Source organism: Emys orbicularis, chromosome 11, assembly GCF_028017835.1.
Source record: "Emys orbicularis isolate rEmyOrb1 chromosome 11, rEmyOrb1.hap1, whole genome shotgun sequence".
Classification (NCBI taxonomy): Eukaryota; Metazoa; Chordata; order Testudines; family Emydidae; genus Emys; species Emys orbicularis.
Window position 1 is genome coordinate 80,279,897 of NC_088693.1, and position 19,687 is coordinate 80,299,583.

Here is a 19,687-nt window from a genome sequence, read left to right on the forward strand (position 1 = left end):
AGTTCATGATCACGTTAGTCATGTTGCCTAGAAGTTACACACAATTCCATAACAACACTTAAACCACGGCATTTTGAAGACAATGAACTCCTCAAATATTTAATTCAATAAGGTTTATCTTAATTCCATAAGGCTTGTCCAGGACATTGCAAGGTATTGTCAGATCTGTCCCAGTAGGTGTCCCCCAGATAGGGACAATGGGGGAATACCAAAGGTTAACAATGGTACTTTCACCCGGATCTGTGATGATCTCTTCATGCTCCGAGGGTGAAAATAGGAGCTGGAACCTGGTCTCTCTGAGTCCTGCTCTGTCTCTCACTCCTTTCCCATCTCTCTCTCTCTCCCATTTCTCCCAATTCAGTCCAAGGTGAAAGTTTCCCCCATGAAATCGGAGTCCCAGCGCATCGCAACCTGCTGGTTTGCTCCGTGTCGGGGTTTTACCCTGGGGGGATCAAAATCAAGTGGCTGAAGAATGGGCAGGAGCAGACGGCCGGGGTGATGTCCACGGAGCTGCTCCAGAACGGAGACTGGACCTTCCAGATCCTGGTGATGCTGGAGATGAGCCCCCAGGGCAGGGACGTCTACACCTGCCAGGTGGAGCACATCAGCCTGCGGGACCCCCTCACCGTGCACTGGGGTAAAAGTCTCTGAGTGTGGGGCAGCCCCTGAGCCCGCAGGGGCAGCCCTCGGGGGATGGGCCTGGGTCAAGCCCTGCCCCCCCCCCCCGGGGCAGAGAGCGCAAGGGGAAGGAGGGGCTGAGCTCAGCCTAAACCAGCTGTGCTCTTCTTTCTACAGAGGCATGGGCTGATTCTGCCGGGGCAAGATGGTGGCTGGGGTCGGGGACTCCGTGCTGGGGTTGCTCTTCAAGGTCCTGGGATTGCTTGTCTGCCTGAGGAATAAGAAAGGTGAATGGCTCCGGGATGGGGCTGGCAGCCCCAGGAAATGAGTCCCCAGTGGGGCCATGATACAGTGGCACTGGAGGGTTTCACTCGAATTTTGATTCACCACAATTTGCTTTAATTTTCCCTTCAGGCTCGAATCCAGTGACCCAGGAACTTCCTGCCCGTCTCTCAGCCCAGGCCCAGGATGTGTGGCGCTAATCCCAGCCCCTGGCTTCCCATAAACCTGAGTCAGACCATTCAGAGTCTGAGCTCCAGTGGTGCCCTCCTGCCTTCCCTCCAGGTCTCCTCTCTAGTCCCACACACTTCTGTACCGTCAGGGAGTTGCAGACACAGTGTGAAGTGCCTGCAAATCAGTTAGTGCCTCTCTAGTTACGAAACAAATCCACTTCCCCTTTGAAAAATCCAACTCACTTGAGAAACGCACCAGAAATGGATGAACTCCTGACCCTGAATTTTGAGACTGACCTGTGCAACCCTCCAAGCTGCTTCCCTTTTTGCCTAAACGTGCGAAAGAACATGCAACAACTTGCAGGTCAGAATGCTGACTGCATGATGCCCGTGTTTCGGTGTTTTCCCAGGAGGGTAGACATTAGCAACGACGTCCCTTTCACACTCACACACCACTTCCCACGTTTTCCCTGGGGCCTTTCGCCCTTAGAACAATCTTTCTAAAAGCACAAAAGTCGCCCCTTAAATCAAGCGAGGAGAATGTGGAGCGGCTGGAGCTGGAGTTTGACTCGACGTTGTTCTCCGCTAGCCTCACTGCCAGGTGGTGATATCTCTCTCCCTGCCGGGCTCCTGAATCAGATCCCGTCCTGGAGAATGTAGAAGCTGGGAGCCCAGGGGTCCACTCCTGCGCTGCTGATTGAGGCCTGGTGCCCTCTGGTCTGTCATTGTCCCCTCCCTGGGCTCTCCCCACCCTCCTGTGCTGCTCCACCCGGGGGAGTCCTCACTTTCTCATGCACACTTCCCCTGAGTTAAGGGTCGCCTGGCCCCCTGCCCAGCCCCACAGTCACTCTCGCTGCCCTTGCGGGAACCTGTCTGGGATGGCCCCAGCTCCCTGCACAGAACTATCACGCTAGCAGATACGTGACCATAGTGAAATGTGCAAAACTTAGGCAGACTCTAAGGCCTCAACATTGGGGTACAGCCTGGAAAGTACAAAGCAAAGTCAAAACCCAGAGAAGAGCGACTGCAGCCAGCAGGACAGGGGAGAGATTGAGACAGGAACACTTGCTAGCCAGTGTCCCCCACACAAGGAAACATGAGAAAAATATTTCCTCCGGTTATTGGGAAACGTAAAAGTCGTCTCCTCATAAAGTGATGATGACAATGCATGCGTGACCCGGGGAGAAAGGAGACAATAGGGATTGACATGTATCAACCTGCCGCCCAGTCAGGATAAATAGACACAAGGGATCGCATCCCAGACTCTGTGTGAGCCCTCCCCTGACACAGAGCCAGGGCTCTGCCTTTTCCTTACCCTCGGGCAGTGCAGGCACAGCTGGTCACGTCAACAGAGTCTGATGGAAGTGGAACTGAACTGGATTGACTGATCTGGAGCGAAAGGAACGATGCCTTTGAGCATTCGTGACTCTTCCAGGGGCTCCTTTCTCTCAAACCAGTGAGTCTGAGAGCCCCAAAAGTCGCTGTGACCCAGGAACCTCCTGATGCCAGCTGGCAGAGGGCACACGGCATGCTCAGGAGTTTCACAAGGATCCCCTGGGTCAGACAGACATGTAATAATTCATTAAAGGGCGGCATGTGAGGACTCTAACAAAAGACAGCAATTCGCAGGTGGCCATAAGCATTATGAGTTGTATGTGTGGATGAGATTTAAGGAGTTCTGTATCTATACAGAAAAACTATGTTCTTAAAGTATAGAACAGGCAGGTCACTTGAAGTTGAAAACATGTTTCTGTGCAGGCAGGAGTTAGGAGACCCCTAGCTGGTCATTGTGTATTGTGCTGTGACGGGCTGGGTCACAGAAAACCCCTTGGGAACTGCCAACTGATGTGCTGAGACTACCCCGAGCCTGTTTCCCTTGGCAGCTTGGGACTTCAGTGCCCTGCCTGGTTGGAGCCAGACCCGCTAGCCTGCTGCAAACCCAGACCCAGGTCTGAACAACATCCCCTAAAAGCTGCAGGCTTAACTGAAAACAGCTTAAGAAGTGCTCCTGTCTCCAACACTCAGACACCCAGCTCCCAATGGGGTCCAAACCCCAAGTAAGTCCGTTTTACCCTCTATAAAGCTTATACAGGATAAACTCATAAATTGTTCACCCTCTATAACACCGATAGAGAGATATGCACAGCTGTTTGCCCCCCCCCCCCCGCCCAGGTATTAATACATACACTGGGTTAATTAATAAGTAAAAAGTGATTTTATTAAATACAAAAAGTAGGATTTAAGTGGTTCCAAGTAATAACAGAACAAAGTCAATTACCAAGCAAAATAAAACAAAACACGCAAGTCCAAGCCTAATACATTAAGAAACTGAATACAGGTAAATCTCACCCTCAGAAATGTTCCAATTAGCTTCTTTCACAGACTAGACTCCTTCTTACTCTGGGCCCAATCCTTTCCCCTGGTACAGTTCTTGTTAGTTCCAGCTCAGGTGGTAGCTAGGGGATTTCTCATGACTGGCCCCCCCTTTGTCCTGTTCCACACCCTTTTATAGCTTTGGCACAAGGCGGGAATCATTTGTCTCTCTGGGTCCCCACCCCTCCTTCTCAATGGAAAAGCACCAGGTTTAAGATGGATTTCAGTATCAGGTGACATGATCACATGTCACTGTAAGACCTTATTCTCCATTCTTTCAGGGTTGGCCTGCACAGAGCCAGGAAGGTTTGGGAGTAAACAGAGCCATTTACAACCAATGGTCCTGGTTAATGGGAGCCATCAAGATTCCAAGCCACCATTAATGGCCCACACTTTGCATAGTTACAATAGGCCCTCAGAGTAATGCTTCATATTTCTAGTTTCAGATACAAGAATGATACATTCATACAAATGGGATGACCACACTCAATAGATTATAAGCTTTGTAATGATACCTTACAAGAGACCTTTTGCATAAAGCATATCCCAGTAACATTATATTTACACTCATAAGCATATTTCCATAAACATATGGAGTGCAACATCACAGGGGTCACCCCAGGGGACTGCACCCCCTGCTGCGGGTGGCAATCATCTGCTCAGTTACTGTGGGCTGGAGGAAATAGGGGATGCTGAGGGGGGCAGGGCCCAACACCCAGACCTGCCCTGACCCCAGCAATGGAGTTGAGACAAGAGCCGGAACCCAGAGGATGAATTGGGGGAAATTCTCTCTGGAAAAGCACCGTCTGCTCCCGGGCCAAGTGGGGAAAACCAAGCAGGGAGCTCGCCCTTCACACAGAGGTCCCCGCACCCCCAGAAAAGACACACCCCACATGGAGTCCCACCCACCAGGTGGCAATTTGAACCCACAACCAACTGGGGAGTGTCATTGCATTTCACTGTTGTGAGACCAGCATGAGACAGCACAACAATGAGGAGCAACCCTACAATAACAACCCAGCCTGTCCACAGCCCCAGCGCTCCCCAGCAACCCTACAATAACCACCCAGCCTGTCCACAGCCCCAGCGCTCCCCAACAACCCTACAATAACAACCCAGCCTGTCCACAGCCCCAGCGCTCCCCAGCAACCCTACAATAACCACCCAGCCTGTCCACAGCCCCAGCGCTCCCCAGAAACCCTACAATAACAACCCAGCGTGTCCACAGCCCCAGCGCTCCCCAGCAACCCTACAATAACAACCCAGCCTGTCCACAGCCCCAGCGCTCCCCAGCATCCCTACAATAATCACCCAGCCTGCCCACAGCCCAGCGCTCCCCAGCAACCCTACAATAACAACCCAGCCTGTCCACAGCCCCAGCGTTCCCCAGCAACCCTACAACAACAACCCAGCCTGTCCACAGCCCCAGCGCTCCCCAGCAACCCTACAATAACAACCCAGCCTGTGCACAGCCCAGCGCTCCCCAGCAACCCTACAATAACTACCCAGCCTGTCCACAGCCCAGCGCTCCCCAGCAACCCTACAATAACAACCCAGCCTGTCCACACAGCCCCAGCGCTCCCCAGCAACCCTACAATAACAACCCAGCCTGTCCACAGCCCAGCGCTCCCCAGCAACCCTACAATAACAACCTAACCTGTCCACAGCCCCAGAGCTCCCCAGCAACCCTACAATAACAACCCAGCCTGTCCACAGCCCAGCGCTCCCCAGTAACCCTACAATAACAACCCAGCCTGTCCACAGCCCAGCGCTCCCCAGCAACCCTACAATAACAACCCAGCCTGTCCACAGCCCAGCGCTCCCCAGCAACCCTACAATAACAACCCAGCCTGTCCACAGCCCAGCGCTCCCCAGCGACCCTACAATAACCACCCAGCCTGTGCACAGCCCCAGCGCTCCCCAGCGACCCTACAATAACAACCCAGCCTGTGCACAGCCCAGCGCTCCCCAGCAACCCTACAATAACAACCCAGCCTGTCCACAGCCCCACCGCTCCCCACCAACCCTACAATAACCACCCAGCCTGTCCACAGCCCCAGCGCTCCTCACCAACCCTACAATAACAACCCAGCCTGTCCACAGACCCAGCGCTCCTCACCAACCCTACAATAATCACCCAGCCTGTGCACAGCCCAGCGCTCCCCACCAACCCTACAATAACCACCCAGCCTGTCCACAGCCCCAGCGCTCCTCACCAACCCTACAATAACAACCCAGCCTGTCCACAGCCCCAGCACTCCTCACCAACCCTACAATAACAACCCAGCCTGTCCACAGCCCCAGCGCTCCTCACCAACCCTACAATAACAACCCAGCCTGTCCACAGCCCCAGCGCTCCTCACCAACCCTACAATAACAACCCAGCCTGTCCACAGCCCCAGCGCTCCTCACCAACCCTACAATAACAACCCAGCCTGTCCACAGCCCCAGCGCTCCCCAGCAACCCTACAATAACAACCCAGCCTGTCCACAGCCCAGCGCTCCCCAGCGACCCTACAATAACCACCCAGCCTGTCCACAGCCCCAGCGCTCCCCACCAACCCTACAATAACCACCCAGCCTGTCCACAGCCCCAGCGCTCCTCACCAACCCTACAATAACAACCCAGCCTGTCCACAGACCCAGCGCTCCTCACCAACCCTACAATAACCACCCAGCCTGTCCACAGACCCAGCGCTCCTCACCAACCCTACAATAACCACCCAGCCTGTCCACAGCCCCAGCGCTCCTCACCAACCCTACAATAACCACCCAGCCTGTCCACAGACCCAGCGCTCCTCACCAACCCTACAATAACCACCCAGCCTGTCCACAGCCCAGCGCTCCCCACCAACCCTACAATAACCACCCAGCCTGTCCACAGCCCAGCGCTCCCCACCAACCCTACAATAACCACCCAGCCTGTCCACAGCCCCAGCGCTCCCCAGAAACCCTACAATAACAACCCAGCGTGTCCACAGCCCCAGCGCTCCCCAGCAACCCTACAATAACAACCCAGCCTGTCCACAGCCCAGCGCTCCCCACCAACCCTACAATAACAACCCAGCCTGTCCACACAGCCCAAGCAGGGTGACATTTGGTCCATCCCCCTCCCTCAGGTGACAATTAGCCCCTCCCCCAACTCCTCCATCAGGTGACTGTTGGTCCCACCCCCTCAGGTGACAGTTGGCCCCTCCCCTGTCTCGCTCTCCATGTCCGTTGACGCCTCGCGCCATCGCCCCGCCCGTTTCCCGCCTCTTTTCCTCACTCCCTCGTACAGCCCCGGGGCCGGTTGGGCCAGAGGCTGATGGGGGGCGGGGGGACTTCAGGCCACATGGGGACAGGGGAGGACCCCCACCTCCCTAACAATCCCCCCCCCAAAGAAACTGTCCCATACTCCCCCCACCCACACCCAGCAACCCGCCAGGTTCACTCCCAGGCTCCTTCCCTCTCCCGCACCGCCTGCCTTCTGCCCCCGACTGGGGCGCCCCGCAGCGCAGCGCAGTGTCCGTGAGGCCCTCGGGCTTTCTCCCGGCCTGGCGCTGGCCCCCAAATCGCCACCAGGTGGCGCCGCGGCAGCCCAGAAAGCCTCTGGCCAAAGGCACAGGAGCCCGAGAGCTGACGGGGGGGGGGGGGGGGGGGGGGCGCTGGTGGCCCCACCTCTGTTAAGGACCTTCCGTCACCCCAGCCCCCGCTCGGCACCAGAGAACGGCCCCTGCACGGCCCAGCTCTCACTTCATGAGCTTCCCCTGAGGCCCCGTCCCTGGGCCGCCCACCCTCCTGCTGCTTCTTCCCCCCAAGAGCCTGCCCGCCCCCCGGCGCTCACCCTTAGGCCAGAGAATGGGGGGCGCTCCCCCCCCCGCCCCGCCAAAAGGCCGCCCTCCTCTGTGGCCCTGCGCTCTCCTCCGCGGCTGGAAAGTGCCCTCCCCGCCGCTACCTCCCGGCCCACCCCCCAGGCCCCGCACCGCAGTTGAAGGCCAGAAGCCAGCGCCAAGCAGTGCAGGGGCAGCCGCTGCTCTGGCGGGAGCGGGCCCCTCGCTTTAAAAAGCAGCACCCCCCCGCCCCTGGCCACCCGCCCCAACGGCGATCCGTAGGAGAGAGAAAAGTGCGCAGGGAGACTGCAGGAAAAAGCGGTGACGTACAGCCGCTCGAAAAGACAACACCCGCAACAAGAAACTCCCCGGAGCCCGTTGTTCTGTCTTTGCACCCGCGAGACCAGGGGAGAGCGCGAACGCAGTCCCCCACTACCACAAATTATGCAGTCGAGTTTCCCGCATTTGGGGAAATCGCAGGGGTCAGCACACCCGCAGTGCAATGGATGAGCCTCACCCTGGGAAAACCACCTTCGTGATCATGGTATCTCCCCTGCCAGGTAAGTATGAGTTGCTCAGCCCCGGCCGCCGCCTGCCCTCGCTCGCCCCATACTCTCAACACACGGTGGGGCCCGACTCGGACCGACCGCCGGCCCCGCCCACACCGGCCCCGACCGCCGCCAGCTGCTCCGACAGGCCCCGGGCTCGGACCCTTCTCGCCACCGAGCCCCGCACGGTCAATTGGGGCCCTGCTCGTCAGCCTGCTCCCGTTCCCACAATGCTCCGCTCGCACGGAGATCTGCATACGTGCTCACGCGGCCCCGCCCCTCCCGCAGCCTGCCCGCGCCCTGCCCCTGCCCTGGCCAGCCCCAGCTGTTCCGCGCTGCGAGCTCAGCGGCAGCCTCGCGAGCTCCAGGCCTTGGACCTGCTCTCCCCGGGCGGGCGGCTGCGGGCCTCAGCACAGAGCACAAGGGCCTCTCCAAGCTGCCCGGAGCTCAAGCAGCTGCTGGGGCTGCCTGTGCCGGGGCCAGAACTCGGGGGGCACCAACGTGGCTTCCAGCCTCCATCGCCCCGCAGCCTGGCCCAGCCCTGCGGCGGTTCTGATCCGGGCTCAGCGGCTGGAGCAGAGCAGGGGCGATCCAGGAGCAGCCCAGACCGGGGGGGAGGGTGGGACCCTCCTTAAGAAAAAGCATCCGGCCCCTGCCCCTGCTCTGCCACAGACTTCCTGGGTGCCCTCGGGCACATCACTCGGTCTCTCTAGGCCTCAGTTTCCCCGTCTTGGAAATGGGGCTGGTGGCGCTTCCCAACCTCGCACGAGTGTCGGAGGAGAACTCCCCTGCAGATTAGGAAGATGCTCGGATACTGGGGTAATGGGAGAGGGGCGCCGGGGGAGTATATTTGCACCATCGTTTGGGATGGAAAGAAAATATTTCCCTAGAGTAATTTTAAAAATCTGTGTTCAGCGATAACGTTGTGAAATATGTAACGGAGCAGAGCGGTATTTCCCCGTGTGGCTAGCCCCCGACCCGGCCCTAGCTCCCGCTCTGCCCTCGATCCGGCCCTTTTTCCTCCCCCAAAATTAGCCCGTCGCCCTCTCCCTCCAGTTCCTTCCGTACATTTTCGAAGGCAGCTGGGGGGGCCCCAGGCCGGCGCTCTTCAACGGAAGCAGCCCCTGCGGAGGGCAGATGGGGCGGAAACCCGGCACCAACTGGCACCACAGGATGGGCGCCCGCCCCGGCTCTCCGGTTCAGCTCTCTGGCTCCTCTGCCTTTGCCTGTAACAGCGCCAGCTTGTGGGGACGTGGGAGCCAGCACGAGGACGAGACAGCCCCAGGCCTCCCTGAGGGAAGAACTATTTGCCAGGATGGGCAGGGATGGTGTCCCTGGCCTGTTTGCCAGCAGCTGGGAATGGGCGACAGGGGATGGATCACTTGGTGATTCCCTGCTCTGGTCATTCCCTTTGGGGCACCTGGCACTGGCCGCTGTCGGCAGACAGGACACGGGGCTAGATGGACCTTTGCTCTGACCCAGTACGGCCGTTCTTATGGCTCTGCTTAAGCCACTACGGCTGTGCCACCGCGGTGCTCCAGTCTAGACGCTAGCCGGGCTTGTCCCGTCGGCGTGGGACATCTACCTCCCCGAAAGGCGGGAGCTAGGTCGATGAAAGAATTCTTCCCTCCGCACCCCTGACAGATGGAGCTGTGCTGATGTAAGTTCCCCAGGAGACCAGTCCAGAGGCTTGGTGCGTGCTGAACCGTCACGTCTACATCGCTCTGTCCGGCCGGGGTGTGAGAAGTCATACCCGCTCCTGGGCGACACGGCTACCCGGCCTAACCCCCAGTGTAGCTGACGGCGTTCAGGGAGGCGGTGGGGTAAAGCGACAGACAGACAGACCTCCTCCGCCACAGGGTTCTGCCGGCCCAGTCTCGGTAGTGCCGCCGTGCCCCGAGAGAGAGAACGGACAGCAAAAGCCAAAGGCGCCCTGGGGCAGGCCAGGAACCTGCCTCCTGGACAAGTGCTGCCAGGTGCCAGGTGAGACAGGTTTTGGAGGGGCTGTTTTTCTGCCAGAGGGGTGAGAGCCCAAGAGGGATGGATGGGCAAAGGGCTGTGGGCAGGGAAGGGGGCAGAGGAGCCGCTGGGGCTCCTTGGGGCGAGTGAGGCCATGGGTCAAGTCCCCATAGTGCAGACTGGTGAGCAAGGCAGGGGACACAGAGCCACTTGCAAAGGAACAGATCAGCTGCAGCCCCCCACCAGGCACCAGAGCAGAGGAGAGAGCAGCACACACCCCACCTCCCGCCTTCCCAGCTTTGTCTGTGCTTCACTGCGTGCCAAGGGAATCGCAAACGCAGTCCCCCATTACAGCCGAGGGGCATGGAGCGGTAAAAGCAGGGGTTCTGAAACGTTTGTACTGGTGACCCCTTTCAAATAGCAAACCTCTGCATGCGACCCCCCCCCCCTTATACATTAAAAACAGTCCTTTATATATTTAACACCATGATAAATGCTGGATGCAAAGCAGAGCTTGGGGTGGAGACTGACAGCTTGCAACCCCTCACGTGATAACCTCACAACACCCTTGAGAGGTCCCAAGCCCCCGGTGTGAGAACCCCGGAGTAAAGAGCTGCAGAGAAAAAAGAAAACAGCAGGATGCTTTTAGTTTTAAGAGATTTCAGACGGGCCTGACTATAACAGAACTGAGAGCAGAGATGTGAACTTCTACACAGCATAAAATAACCAGGAACAAAGTAAACAAATAAACACAACCCCCAACTAACAAATTAAAAAGCGGTACAACAGCACTTCACAGCCTCCAGAATCAGTCTTTCTTTGCACCCGCGAGATCAGGGGAGAGCGCGAACGCAGTCCCCCACTACCACAAATTATGCAGTCGAGTTTCCCGCATTTGGGGAAATCGCAGGGGTCAGCACACCCGCAGTGCAATGGATGAGCCTCACCCTGGGAAAACCACCTTTGTGATCATGGTATCTCCCCTGCCAGGTAAGTATGAGTTGTTCCGCCCCGGCCGCCGCCCGCCCTCGCTCGCCCCATACTCTCAACACACGGTGGGGCCCGACTCGGACCGACCGCCGGCCCCGCCCACACCGGCCCCGACCGCCGCTAGCTGCTCCGACAGGCCCCGGGCTCGGACCCTTCTCGCCACCGAGCCCCGCACGGTCAATTGGGGCCCTGCTCGTCAGCCTGCTCCCGTTCCCACAATGCTCCGCTCGCACGGAGATCTGCATACGTGCTCACGCGGCCCCGCCCCTCCCGCAGCCTGCCCGCGCCCTGCCCCTGCCCTGGCCAGCCCCAGCTGTTCCGCGCCGCGAGCCCGCGCCAGGTCCCGGGCAGGGCCGGCTCCAGGCACCAGTTTAACAAGCAGGTGCTTGGGGCAGCCAAGGGAGAGGGGCGGCACCTGCGGCAATTCGGGGGCGGCAGGTCCCTCACTCCCTCTAGGAGCGAAGGACCTGCCGCTGAACTGCCGCCGCCGATCGCGGCTTTTTTTTTTTTTTCCAATTGCAGCCGGGGCGATCGCGGCTTTTTTTTTTTTTTCCAATTGCAGCCGGGGCGATCGCGATCTCGGCTTTTTTTTTTTTTTTTTTTGCTTGGGGCGGCAGAAATGCTGGAGCCGGCCCTGATTGTGACCGTCTAGTCTGACCCTGTGCAGAACTGGGGCAGGCCCGGCTGGGCTGGGGGCCGATGGAGGCTGGAAGCCCGAAGTCTGCCCCCTCCCCCGGGCACCAGCACAGACCCCGCACCACCCACGGGGCATTAGCCGCTGGGCCAAAGGGGCCTGTGCACAATTGGGGGACCCCAAAAAAAGGGTGCCCGGGCCCCGACCCAGCTCCCCGCAGGCGGAAGGGGTGGGGAGGGGCCTCTGGCAGCACCACAGGCTCGCGGCACTGAACAGCCCAGCTGGGGGTAAGGGCGAGTGCCGGGCTGGTCACAGCCGCAGCGACTCACCTGGGCCCCGGGTGGTGGCTAGTTCCTGGGGGAGCTGTGGGGACCCCCCTGGCAGAACACGCTCACACACAGACCATCCCGCAGGCCCAGGGGCCCACAGACCCTGCCGGGGGGAGCCATATGTGTCACAGCCGGGCCTGGGGCTATATAGGGACTGGGCCCCGCGCTGGGCGCAGGGCTCAGCAGCGTTGGACCCCGGGGCAGCCGCACACGGGCGTGGGGGGGGCTTTAAATTGCCCCCCCCCATCCGCAGGCGGGTCTACAAAGGCTCCCGCGCCCCGCCCCCGCCAGCTGCAGCCGCCCGCAGGCCGGAGAGGCCGGGCCCAGCCCCGGGACCAGGGCCGGCTCTGGCTTTTTTGCCGCCCCAGGCAAAAAAGCCTCCGGCCGCCCCCCCCCCCCCCCCCCCCCGCGGGGGGGGGGCGGAGCCGGGGGGGGCGGCGAGCCCCGGCGGGGGCTCCGCTCTCCCGCCGGGGGGAGGGCGGCCGGAGCCCCGGGGCGAGGGTGGCGAGCCCCGGCGGGGGCTCCGCTCTCCCCCCGGTGGGGGCTCCGCTCTCCCCCCGGCGGCCGGGGGGGGGCGGCGAGCCCCGGCGGGGGCGCGGCTCTCCCCCCCCGCCCCCCCGGCGGCCAGAGCGCCGGGGGCAGGGCAGCGAGCCCCGGCGGGGGCTCCGCTCTCCCCCCGGCGGCCGGAGGGAGGGCGCCGGAGGGGAGGGCGGCCGGAGCCCTGGGAGGAGGGTGGTGAGCCCCGGCGGGGGCGCGGCGAGCCCCGGCGGGGGCTCGGCTCTTCTCCCCCCACCCCCCCGGCGGCCAGAGCGCTGGGGGCAGGGCGGCGAGCCCCGGCTGGGGCTCGGCTCTCCCCCCGGCGGCCAGAGCGCAGGGCGGCGAGCCCCGGCAGCCGGGGGGAGGGCGCGGGGGGGGGGGGGAGGGTGGCGAGCCCGGCTGTGGCCCCGCTCTCCCCGGCGGCCCGAGCGCCGCGCCGCCCCCCTCCAGGTGCCGCCCCAAGCACCAGCTTGGTTGCCTGGTGCCTGGAGCCGGCCCTGGGTAGGAACGTACTGCATGTGGGCGACCCCGGGCCCCTCGTCCCGCTGCCCTGACACCTGCCACAGCCCGGATCCCCCTTCCTCTGCCAGGATGCTGCTCCCTCTGCTGCTCCTCCCCTGGGCATGGGGGGCCCTGGCCGGTAAGTGGGGACCCCCTCCCTGCCCTTTTTTCCTACTGGGGCGGATGTGGATGGTGTAATACTAAAGCCAGGGTGGGGCAGCACCACGCTGGGCTAGTGACCCTTCCTGGGGGTGAAGGAGGAGGGGGGAGGTGGTTTAGGAGTCTGCAGGGATATCCTGAAGCTCAGGAGAATCATTAATCTCTCTCCCCACCCGCTTTCTTCTCCACTTGTTTCCTGACGCCTCCCCCCAGCCTCTCCTCATCTCCCCCCAGCATCTCTCACCCTCCGGGTGCTTAAAACCACCGTCTTCCACAACGCCAGCTCCACGGACATGCAGGGGATGGCCCTGCTGGGCGACCTGGAGACCCACTCCATGGACTGCAGCACCTGCGAGATCCACTTCCTGCAGCCCTGGGCCCATCAGGGCCTGACCCCGAAGCAGTGGCAGGACTTGGAGCTGCTGATCCATCGCTACCTGTCTGACTTCTTCCGTCTGGTGAACAAAGTGGTTAAGGATGAAGGAGAGGGCTGTGAGTATGGAGCAGTCTGAGGGCATCCCTCCCACTACCCGCCAGACAGCTGAGAACTGACACACTCCCCACAGCGATTGAGTGTATCCTGGCAGGGTGGATGGAGGGCAAAACAATGAGTCCCTAGCCCTTAGGCTGATTGAAGCCAACATTCCCTAGAAGGGAAATGTGACGGGTTGGATCACAGAATCCCCCTTGGGAGCTGCCACCTGATGTGCCAAGACTACCCCTGCTTCTGTTTTCCCTGCCAGCTCAGGACTCCAGCACCCTGTCTTGCTGAATTAGACACTCCAGTCTGCTCCAACACAGACCCAGGGTCTGAATCACTTGCCCCAAAGCTGCAAGTTTACCTGAAAACAGCTTACAGTAGTGTGCTTGTCTTTAGCACTCAGATGCTCAACTCCCAATGGGGTCTAAACCCAAATAAATCCGTTTTACCCTGCATAAAGCTTATGCAGGGCAAACTCATAAATTGTTCGCCCTCTATAACACTGATAGAGAGATATGCACAGTTGTTTGCTCCCCCAGGTATTAATACATACTCTGAGTAAATTACTAAATAAAAAGTGATTTTATTAAATACAGACAGTAGGATTTAAGTGGTTCCAAGTAGTAACAGACAGAACAAAGTAAGTCACCAAGCAAAATAAAATAAAATGCGCAAATCTATGTCTAATCAAACTGAATACAGATAATCTCACCCTCAGAGATGCTTCAGTAAGTTTTTCTCAGACTGGACACCTTCCAGGCCTGGGCACAATTCTTTCCCCTGGTACAGCTCTTGTTGCAGCTCAGGTGATAGCTAGGGGATTCTTCATGATGGCTCCTCTCCCTTTGTTCTGTTCCACCCCTTTATATATCTTTTGCATAAGGCGGGAATCCTTTGTCCCTCTGGGTTTCCACCCCCCCTCACTGGAAAAGCACCAGTTTAAAGATGGATTCCAGTTCAGGTGACATGATCACATGTCACTGCAAAACTTCATTACTCACTTGCCAGCACACACATATGCAGGGAGACTCACAGGTAAACAGCCATCTGCAGACAATGGGAGTCATCAAGATTCCAAACCATCATTAATGGCCCACACTTTACATAATTACAATAGGCCCTCAGAGTTACATTTTATATTTCTACTTTTAGATACAAGAGCGGTACATTTATACAAATCAGATGATCATACTCAGTAGATTATAAGCTTTGTAATGATACCTTACAAGAGACCTTTTGCATGAAGCATATCCCAGTTATGTTACATTCACTTATTACTGTATTTTCTCTAAAACTATCCCAGTTACATTATATTGACTTATTATCAAGTTTTTATAAAACCATATAGACTGCACAACGTCACAGGAAACACCCCATGTCCCATTCTCTACCCCACTGAGCCAGTCCTCCGGCTCTGGGGCCAGATTGTAGCCTGTGTGTCCTAGAGGGGAAAGGCCCCGTGTCCCAGCCCTGACCCTAGGCTCATGGCCACGTGTCCTACCAAAGGCCTTTGTGGAAGGAGCGTGTAGGCTGCTCACGGTGCCACCTGTCCTCCCGAACGACATTGAAAACTGACACTCTGCAAACCATGAAACCCCCAACACAAGAGCAGGAAATGCAGAGCTAAGATAGTGCCTCCCCCGCCCCACAACCAGCGCTGCCCCAGGGCATGGGACAGACCCAGCTCACCTCTGCTCAGCGGCTCAGCCCAGGGTCTGCGCTGGGTGTCTGATGCTGGAGCACTAAAAGCAGGTCCTCGGGCGAGACTTTCTCTCAGGAACCCCTTAACCACCTGCCCCCAAATTTGCACCACAAAGTGTCCCCTGCACCTTGGTGGGGCAGAGGTAGTCTCATGGCAATCTGCCTGGGCAGGTGCATTTCACGACAGAGTGACAGCCGGCCGTGTGATCACAGCTCACAGCCGCAGGAACCGCTCGGTGACAGGGCTTGGATGGGTTCTCCCGGGGCTCCGAGGTTGCAGCCTCTCCCGCTGAGCGAGTGTGTGACTCGGTGTGTCACGCCCTGAGGTGCTGCTGAGGAAACAATTGCTCGCAGAGGTGTGAACTGTCTGTGGGCAGAGGTGCCACCGCCTGGCATCCCGCTCCACAGACAGAACCAAGGCCTGGGGACTTGTGTAACGTTGTGTTGGGAAGCCAAACGTGTCTTTGCTACCGGTGCAGAGCCGAGCTCAGGGGAGCCCAGGGATGTACGTTTATTGAGGCTCAGGGCCACAGTTTTCTCTAGAGCATCTAAACAAATAAAACATTTAAAAGGCAGGTCATTTGGGCGGGGGTCTACATCTCACCAACCCCATGACCAAGGGGCCTCAGATTCCTCAGGCCCTGAAGTCTCACAGTGATTTTCAAGCCAATCTGTCTATACACGTGGACCTTAGAGCAATTCGAAAAATCAGCTATAAACAGAAACTGCAAGGTACCCTGAACTCCAGCCAGGGCCGCCCCACAATCCCGCTGCCATCTTGTGCCAAACGTCCTCATATCACTTGACATTCTGTCGTAACCCTGGCCCCCCGTCTGTCTATTTCTGCCCCCCCATGGTGACCTCCAGATGCCCGTCCTCATCCCCCCTGCCCTTCCAGCAGGTTTAAAACAAATACAAGGAAGTTCTTCTTCACGCAGCGCACAGTCAACTTGTGGAACTCCTTACCTGAGGAGGTTGTGAAGGCTAGGACTATAACAGCGTTTAAAAGAGAACTGGATAAATTCAAGGTGGTTAAGTCCATTAATGGCTATTAGCCAGGATGGGTAAGGAATGGTGTCCCTAGCCTCTGTTTGTCAGAGGGTGGAGACGGATGGCAGCAGAGAGATCACTTGATCATTGCCTGTTAGGTTCACTCCCTCTGGGACACCTGGCATTGGCCACGGTCGATAGACAGGATACTGGGCTAGATGGACCTTTGGTCTGACCCGGTACGGCCGTTCTTATGTTATGTTCTTATGTTCCTGTTCCAGACCCCTTTGTTACCCAGGTCTCCTTCAGCTGCAAGCTCCACCCCAACGGCACCTTGAGACGATTCTGTGACGCTGCGGTAAACGGCGAGGACTTCATCAGCTTCGACGTGGACACAGGCAAATGGGTCGCTCGGCACAGGGATGAGCTGGGAAGCTACGTCCAGGATCTTGTCAACCGGGATACGAGCATTTCCACCCTGTTTCCGTTCCTCCAGAGAACAATGTGTGTCTATGGGATCGATACCTTTGCCCAGTACGGGAGAGAGTCTCTGGAGAGGCAAGGTGAGGCTGGTCACCACTCCCGGCTCGCTGAGATGCAGCCACCTCTGGGGTGGGACACAGGGGCTGTTGGTACAGCCGACCCTTGCCTGGAGTACAAATGCAGCTATATCTAGGGTGGAGCACAGTAGCCATTTCATAGCCGCACTGCACAGCAATTTAAGACAGGAAGTGAAGGGGGTTCTGTCATCGCTGGTAACTGCAGGGGGCAGAATTGGGGTCTGGCCAGGACAGCGGGGCCAACGCCTGACCCTGGGGAATGGAGCTGGGCTTGGCTAGTGAGTCCCTGAGGCTCAGGCTGAATCGTCCCCTCTCCCCCGCCCCGTCTCTCTCCTCCTGTCTCAGAGCGGCCGGTCGCCGTGGTGTTTGCCCGAGCGCCTCCCCCAGCCGGGACCCCCGCGCCGGTACTGCTGGTTTGCCGGGTCACCGGTTTCTACCCCCGGCCCGTCCGCGTGGCCTGGCTGCAGGACGGGGAGGAGGTGGGGCCGGGCGGGCGGCTGAACTCCAGCGGGATCCTGCCCAACGCGGACCTGACCTACCAGCTGCGCAGCTCCCTGGCCGTGGGGCCGGGCGCCGGGCACAGCTACGCCTGCCGGGTGCAGCACAGCAGCCTGGGGGGCCGGAGCCTGCTGATCCCCTGGGGTAGGTGCATGTCCCGGGGGGGGGGGGGGGGCGTCGTGGTCTCTGGGGGCTTTTCCTGCACGTCCTGAGTGGGACGGGGGTGGTCCAGGCAGCGAGATAGGGGCGCAGGGAAGCAGAGGGGGTGGGTGGGGGGCTGTGGGGATGGACCAGGGGGAGCAGGATGGAGGAGCTGAGGGGAACGGGACAGGACCTGGATGGAGGGAGCAGGCTGGGGGCTGAGGGGAGCACGAATGGGGTGGGGGGAGAGATCTGTGTGGAGTGGGCTGGGTGGAGCGAAGAGAGGCAGGGCTGGGGAGGGCTTGCGGTGGTTGGGGAGAGGGGCAGGGGTCTGGAGGGGATCGGACAGAGGGGAGCAGCACTGGAGCAGAGGGAGGCTGAGGGGGTGGGACTGTGGGAGGAGCAGGTGGGACTGCAGGGGAGGCTGAGGGAACAGGGTCAGGGGGGCTGAGAGCAGTGGGTCGGTTGAGATGATCGGGGGGGGCTGCGGGGGAGGCTGAGGGAACAGAGCCCATACTCCTGTCCCCGTTCCCAGCACGGCACCCCCTGTTTTACAGAGCACAGCAGGTCCTGGGGCCCCGGCCTGGCCGTGGGCATCACCGTGGGGGTTGTGGCCGTAGCCGCCGTGGCCGTGGTGCTGTGGCGGAGCAGACGCAGGTGAGTCCTCTCCCTCTCTGGGGTGGGGGTGGGGCCGTTGCACCCCCTAACCCATCCCCTCTGCTCTCTCCTTCCAGGGGCTACCAGGACATTAGACCAGGGGAGTCCAGGACCTGAGGGGGTTGCACCGGCCCAGGTGTGGGGATCAGCCCCTCTCCTGGGGACATGGACCTTGGGGCTGGATCTGTGCCCGGCTCCAGAGCTCAGGGCCCCGAGGGCTGATCTGCTTTGGAGTGCTGAGAGATCGGGGCCCGGGCTGGGGGGTTGGGATTTTCCTTCCTCTGAGAGGTTCGGGGCATGTTGGACATTTGGGAGCTGTCACAGAATGGGAATTTTCGGAACTATTTTGAACGAATACTGTGTGTGCCTCCGTTACCCCTACGTGCTGCACGGTTAACTAGGTGGGCAGGGAAAGGTTGTGTACTCTGCAGAGACCCAGAGGTGACAGATGCCAGTTGTGGGGCCTGGGCCCCATGTCCATGGAGAGTCCGAGAAGATAATTGCCACTTCCATTGCCTGGACCTTTGGTACCCAGCATCTAACGACCATGGGTGGCTGACTCCTCAGCAGGAAGCCTGCCGGGTGTGCCCAGTGGGGGAACAAAGGGCTGAGGAGGGGCCAGTTCGGGGGTGTGTGTGTGTGAAGTGTGGGGGGCTGGAAGCTGGGGCTCTCTCCTGAGCTGGGAAAAGGAGGGGTCAGAGGGCTCTGGGCTGACCAGGCTGAAACTCTGCTCTCTGCGCTAACCAAGGGCTGTGTACGCTGCGGTGCAGCCAACTAACAAACCCTTCCGCTGCCCCACGCTGGCTGAGTCCCTGCAGATGTTGTCGGCAGGGCAGCGCTCCCTTTGGGTGCACAAGGCTCTCTGTGTCCTTGTAGTAGGAGGATTTTACGCTTGTACTTTGTATAATTGAGAATGAAGGATAAAGAATAATAATGCAGCATTTATTAAATGTACTGGTGTATGATTTCACCATATTCTGCCAGCCACCCTTTCTGAAAGCAGGAAGGAATGGGCCGAATGGGCCATTGGTAAAGATGCATCAGCCAGAATCTTGTGTCTGAAGCTGATTTCAAGGCAGTAACAGACCTTTAGGGACATCACCACTTTGTTATAGGTTTAGCATTTTGAAATAAGTAAAAGAATGCCATGATTGTTTTCTCCTGCATTGCAATTTGATGTTCCTATTCAAATGCTCTGTGTAAATCAGTCCTGTTTTGTGTGTGAATAAGGAATGTGTGAGTTAGAAGATAAGTGGATAAAGGATAAGATAAAGGATGAGAAAAACAATTTAAGAAAAGAAGCACTTGTCAAAGGACAATTCAGCATGATGGTGCAGAACTCGTTGGTCCCAATGAAGGAAGATCACTATATAAACAGGGGGCTTTGCCATGAAACTTTGGGTTTGTCCTGCCAAGACTTCCCTGGAGCATCGTGTCACGACCGACAGAACCCGGCTCCTCCCTACCCATAATCAACCGAGCTGGCCACTAGATTGATCCGGACTCTGGACTGGTAACTATGACATCGACTGGCAGGACAGTGTGTGTGTGATTGAATGCATATGCTAATTGTTGTATTTCCAATAAACGTGGCGTGTTGCCTTTTCCCCTGAAAAAGATCCCGTGTGCTTCTTATAAGCAAAACATCCCACCCAGGTGGACTCGCTGCAGGGAGCTCACGGCGTGAAGCAGGGTGCTGACGGCTCCGAGGTTCGGTTCCAGGAGGTGGTGAAGTCACGTCACTTGC

General features: G+C 58.6%; 2 non-coding genes and 1 pseudogene across 2 annotated transcripts; 1 reads left to right on the top strand and 2 right to left on the bottom strand.

Annotated features, from left to right (window-relative positions):
• The first annotated feature begins 197 nt into the window (after nucleotides 1-197).
• On the top strand, nucleotides 198-18,057 carry LOC135885368 (antigen-presenting glycoprotein CD1d-like; annotated as a pseudogene).
• Nucleotides 7,660-7,823, bottom strand: LOC135885936 (U1 spliceosomal RNA). The gene has a single exon (XR_010561767.1). It is a non-coding gene; the product is annotated as a U1 spliceosomal RNA (small nuclear RNA).
• On the bottom strand, nucleotides 10,597-10,760 carry LOC135885939 (U1 spliceosomal RNA). The gene has a single exon (XR_010561770.1). It is a non-coding gene; the product is annotated as a U1 spliceosomal RNA (small nuclear RNA).
• Nucleotides 18,058-19,687: the final 1,630 nt, after the last annotated feature.